Source organism: Triticum aestivum, chromosome 2B (genome assembly GCF_018294505.1).
Source record: "Triticum aestivum cultivar Chinese Spring chromosome 2B, IWGSC CS RefSeq v2.1, whole genome shotgun sequence".
NCBI classification, from domain to species: domain Eukaryota; kingdom Viridiplantae; phylum Streptophyta; class Magnoliopsida; order Poales; family Poaceae; genus Triticum; species Triticum aestivum.
Window position 1 is genome coordinate 197052453 of NC_057798.1, and position 5986 is coordinate 197058438.

Sequence of the window (5986 nt, forward strand, 5' to 3'; positions counted from 1 at the left end):
CAACACATAAATTAAGTTTGAAAAAAGCAGAAGGAAAAAAGCAAATAAACACTCACAACATTTACACATAAATGTTTCAAGCAAAGGCCCACGGCCCGAGTTCATTACACACTGAAAACCCCCAGTGGGTGGGTGGACCTGCTACTTAACAGAATTTCCTACAAAGATTCTCAGGCATTCCCAGCACTGCGTCACGACATCGACGGCTCCTCCCGGCTGGCCTCCGGGTCCAGCGAAGCACCGGTGTCCTCTTCGGCTTCCGCGTTGCCGTAAACGCCCGTCTCCTCCGAGCTGCCCTCCGGGTCGCGAAGAAGCAAGCCATAGTCGTCGCCATCCACGACCGCGCCATCTTCCGTCTGTTCCGGATGGAACTCCTCGTGGAGGGCAAACTCGGCGATATAGCTGGCCCGGGAGGCGATCCGGCCGGCCTGCTCCTGCAGCAACTGCTCCAAGCCAACACGCTGACCCATCAGCGCGTCCAGCTGAAGATCTGGATGCCAAGACAGCGTGATCTGGAGCACCATATCAGCACCAGCCTAGGCGGTGGAAACGCGCCAGTCGCTAAGGCGATCCGGGCCCATCTCCAACCAGCGCGCCAGGCGCGAGAAGCTGCGCGGATGGGCAGAGTCCGGCCACAAGGCCGCCGTCATCGCGGTGCCGGCTCGAGACAGCCGCTCTATCTGCGTCCCCAAGACCCGCAGCCGGGCCTCAGCGGCGGCAATGATCTCCGGGAAAGTCCAGGCCGTCAGCGGATCCGTCCTGGACCCAACAACGCAGGTCGGATCGCGCTGATAGCAGACAGCTTCTTCTGCCAGCCGCTGCATCTCCGGAAAGGCCCCTGCAGCCAAAGAAGAAGCAAGTTAGAAGAGCAACAAGGAAGGAAGGGCCGGGTCCCGACCCGGCAAACAACGAAGAAGCAGCACTTACTAGAGAAAGACTCTTCCAGGTGCTACGCCTCGAGCAACGTACCACGTCGCTCCTGCTCCAAGACACGGTCCCGCTCCCCGAGCGCCCTCTCCAGGTCGGACGCCTTAGCAAGGGCCGCCTTTAGCTCGGCGTCCTTGTCTTCGGCCGCCTCACGGCGGCGAGCCTCGGCCTGGCGGGCCTCCTTAGCCGTGGTGGCCTGCTCCCGCACACGCTCCACCTCGGCCTGGAGCCGGCCCTTGTCGTCGACCAGCTGGCCGCGCTGCTGGTCCGCCTCGACCAGGGCCTGCTGCGTCTCCACCACCTTGGCGGCCTCCGCCTTAAGAAGATCCACCTTGGCCTCGAGGTGGCTCTTGTGACCCGCCAGCTGCTCGTGCAGCCGGTTGGCCTCGTCAAGAGACCGTTGGGCCGCGGCCGCCTCCGCCCTTGCCTGCGCCGCCTCGATGCCGAGACGGCTGGAATAAGCAACAAGCCGGTCATAGTGATGACCAGCCCGGAACAGCTGGGTCCGCCAAGACAGCACCTCGGCTACGAAGAAAAAGAACTCAGCAGAAACAAAGAAAAAGACAAGACCTAAGATTTGGCCCAACTGTTACACAGTTGGCCCGAATATCGGGGGCTACACCCAGTGGGTGCGCTAGCGCGCCCCCACTAGAAGAAAAGAACACAACAAAGTAGCTGCAGCGATGCGAAGTTCCTCCTCCTTGGAGGCAAGCTGATCCTTGAGCTCCCTATGCTTGCCCAGGAGCCGGTTGAAGGCGGCAACCCAGAAGGCGTCAAGGTGCTGAAGAAGAAGACCAAAGTCAGGACAAGGCCAACGCTCCTAAGGTTCGACCCAACTACTACATAGTTGGCCCGAACCTCGAGGGCTACACCCAGTGGGTGCGCTGGCGCGCCCCCACAAAGATGAAGTCACAACAAAGCACGAAGGAAAGAAGAACTTACCAAGACGGCACGCTCCAAGTCGCGTGTCCGCTCCACCTCGGCCTGGGCGAAGGCCTCAAGCCTCTCCGGCCGACCTCGCAGGCGGCGGCTAACGGCGTCCAACGCCGCCTCCTCCTGGGTCTAGGGCCCAAAGATGGTCGTGCCCCCGCTTCGCGCGGGCTGCGGCACGACGGCTCGGCGCCCTCCCGGACGGAGCACCAAGGCACGCCCAGCGTTGGCCGCTTGCGACGCGGCCAACACCTCCTCCGACGCCCCTCCCGGCGTCGTCACCTTGTCGGACGCCAGGACGCCCTGCGTCACCGCCTCAGGCACCGCCACCTGCGGTGCCTCCTCCATAACCGTGGCGCTTACAGCACCACCACCTGCGGTGCCTCCTCCAAAGCAACGCCACCTCCACCACCATCGGCCCCCGCACGCTCGACCACGTCGGCCCGTGGCAGGGTTTCGCCCCCCACCTCCACGACCTCTTGGTCGAGGACCACCACCTTAGCCCGGCCTCCGCGGTCGTGCTCCCTCAGCGTCGACGGCTCAAAAACCGTCGCCACCACCACCGTGCCCTCCGGCATCTCGCGCCAGGCCGGCTCCGCTCTGCCTTGCGCCCATGCCACCACCGCGTCGGTCCAAGCCCGGACCGACCCGCCTCCAACTCCGCCTCGGCCCGGTTCCTTTCCCATCAGGCCAAGGCCTCGGCATCATCCGGGTCCAGGACGAGGTCCGAGTCACCCCGTCCCTCCTCCCCGGCCAGGCCGGCGAGGTCGGACCGACTCCTATGGAACACGGCCCCCTCGGCGGCATGGCCTCCGCCACCGCCCTCGCCAGCGCGATCGGCGACCTGAAGAAAAAAGAAGAATGAGCAAACGCAAGACAAGGCTTGCCCAAGAAATCGGGGCGCAGGCAAAAAACAAGACCTACCCCGACAAGACGGGGACCGGGGTCAGCTTCTAGCGCCTCTTCTTGGCCGGCCTCCCAGGCTCGGCCGGATCCGCCGTGCGTTTGGAGGCCCGGGGTCGCGGCGCGACGCTGTGCTTCCCGTGCGGGCGGCTCGGCGCCGCCCTCCTCGCCGCCTCCCCCGCCCAACGCCGCTACATCAACAACTAGCGTCAGTGTCGCCTACGCTGCAACACGCCCAAACGATCCAAGACAAATGAAGAAGAGAAAGACTCGAAGCTTATCCGCGCGACGCCCAGCGCCGGCTTCGGACTCGGCCACCTCCTCTCCGCCGTGAGCCGCGGGCTCCTCTGGTGCCACCGGCGCCACCTGGAACGGAGCCCGAGCGTAAGGGTGCCGGCTCGCCTTCAGAAGAATCTCCCGTGACGCGTCGGGATGAATGAGAAGATGCGCGGCGGAAACATAGCAAGACCAGATGCTCACATGCGGCGACGGGTTCGCCTGGCTGTATGGCGCCTTGCGAAATCGCCAGTCCTCTCCGAGGTTGGCCTTGGAGATGTCGTTCACGCTTCACGCGACCTGCTCCGCAGACAGCTGCGTGGATCCCATCCGGTTAGGATCCTGAAGCCCGATCATCTCCCTGATGAGGCAGGAGCGCCTCTGAAGCGGGAGAACCCGACGGGTGATGAACGCGGCAAGGAGGTTGGTGCCAGTGAGCCCCTCCCGCGTCCTCATCACTATGACCCGCTCGCAGAGGTTGACGATCTCCTGTGACAGGCGCTGGAGCGAGTAGCCCCAGTTTGTTTTCGCTCGCGGCATCGTGACGGCAAAGGGGGGAAGGTTGATGTGGTCCGCGCCATGGTTGCGAACGTAGAAGAAGGAGTTGTGCCACTTATTGGCAGAATCCTCGAGCGGGATCTTGGGGAAGTCCGCCCCTGACCGCTTCGAGATGACGGCAGCCCCGCAATCGGCGAACTCCCCGGCCGACGGGCCCTGCTGCTTCAAGGAGAAGAAGCGCGCCCAGAGATCAATGGTGGGATCGACCCCTAGGTACCCTTCGCATAGGGTCACGAAGCCGGAGAGCTGGACGATAGTGCCGTCGCCAAGATGGTGCGGCTGGAGCCCGAAGAACTCCAAGAACCCATGGTAGAAAGTGCTCGCCGGCAACCCAAAGCCGCGCTCAAAATGCGTGAGGAAGACGACGCGCTCCTGCCCCTCGGGCCGGGGCCTCTGCTCGCCGTGCGGCAGACGGACGCCGATGTCCGTCTCCCATGGCAGGCGCCGCGAGGACCGAAGGTAGTGATGTCGCTGGGGGTGACGGTCGAGCCCATCCAGGAGCCCGATGGCAGCGACATCACTGGAAGAAGAAGAGGAAGAAGGACGACGGAGAAGATCTCTGCTCAAGGCCGCGGGCGCAGCTGTGCGTCGGTGGCAAGAAGCAGAGCGAGAGCAGGAGGACGGGAGGGCGCGAGCGAGAATAATGTCCGCCGCCCCCTTGCCCCCCTCAATTTATAACCCCCGGTTCAAACGTGGGGGAGAGGGATCGTCTGCACGCGCTCGTTCCACTACCCCGCAATAAGTGCGCACGTACACACGCACTAACTGCACGGGGAAGTGCAACCGGCCCCCAGACGCGGCAGTAAATCCGCGCGCGTGGCCGAGGGCGCGCGGCGGCAGGCCCCGGCTCGTCGCCCCGTCCCGTCACGCGCGTGGCCTGTCAGGCCCCTCCGACTTCCAGGCGCCAGGTGGTGCCTGCGCGAAGCCCGAGGGATCGCCTCAAGATTCGACGGACTCCTCGGTTCCCGCCACGGCCGGGATGCCGCAATCCGGTTTCGAGAAAACCGGCACATAGTGGGTGTTGCTGGTCCCGGCATTCGCAGATTCCGCCTTGCTCAAGGGGGAAGCTGCGAATGCCCACTCATCCGAAGACAAAATACCTTCACAGCTTTAGGGACTACTGTCAGGGGGATGAACCCCAGGCAGGCAACGAAACCCGGATCTATTTCAAAAACAGCGGGGCCCGTATCGCCCCGCAAACCGGCATGCACCAGGCCGGGCCGCTCGACCCGGCAAGGCGCGCAACCCGGCCAAGACCCTCGACTCGGCAAGGTACGTCGACCCGGCCGCAGCGGCTGGTGCAAGGCAACTCAGCCCGGCGCAACCTTGGGTTCCCTAGCAAGCTATCTCCATAAAACACTATAACATACTCAAAAACACATGGCAAGATTGCAAATAATAACAGTTTCAGACTTTGCAGAAATAACATCAGGTTGCAATGTTTAGATCTATCAAACAACATGCTACAGGAACATATTATAGAAACTTAAGGCATGTCATGATACTACTAAATGCATAGAACAAAAGTCCCTTACTGACCATGAGCCAAAAAGGATCAGAAGATATGATGGCACCCATGTAAACATGGCAAATGATATGACAGATTCATACATGGTAGGAACACCAATAAGTAGGCATGTTGGTGAGCTTGTACAACTCACCACAGAGCAATACATGGCATGGCAAGGTGACCAACAGTAAGAATACATGTTTATGAAGCCAAGCATGGTAAGAGCAAGTTCATAGGGTGCATGGATCACTAGAAAAGCTCATGGCAAATCTGAACTTAATGTTAACAGGCTGACAGCAACATTATTAGCAACTTTGGAGCAAGATTTCAACAAGCTACAGCATGCTATAAATGCAACCACGGACATGGATGGATAGAGCACGACATGTATAACAAAACATCCTTAGTGAACATCTCCATATTATGCATAGAATGTCTTGTAGCAGCAGGTTTACATAGGATCATGATATAGCACATTCAGCCTAGGAAACAGCAACAACAAGTACCCTACTTAACAAGCTTCATGCACTCACTAAAAAACTCACAAAAATACATGGATTGCACCACTGTAAAGATGGCATGATTTAGTTCAAAACACATGTTGAGCTCATGCTCATAGGATGCACACATCAAATGCAACAAAAATGACAAATCATCAATTTCTGTTAACAGACAGCAGTTAACATCATATAGCACTCTTGCAACGATGATAAGGGCAACAATATGAACTCAAACAAACATGGCACAATGGAATGTAATGAATAGCACCTCATGATGAACATTTTGATACATCATGCACATGAAACAGAGCTACGGATGCAGAGTTATGATGCGATTAACCGAGCAACATATCATTAGAATTTCGGGTCTTCGCAGAAAACG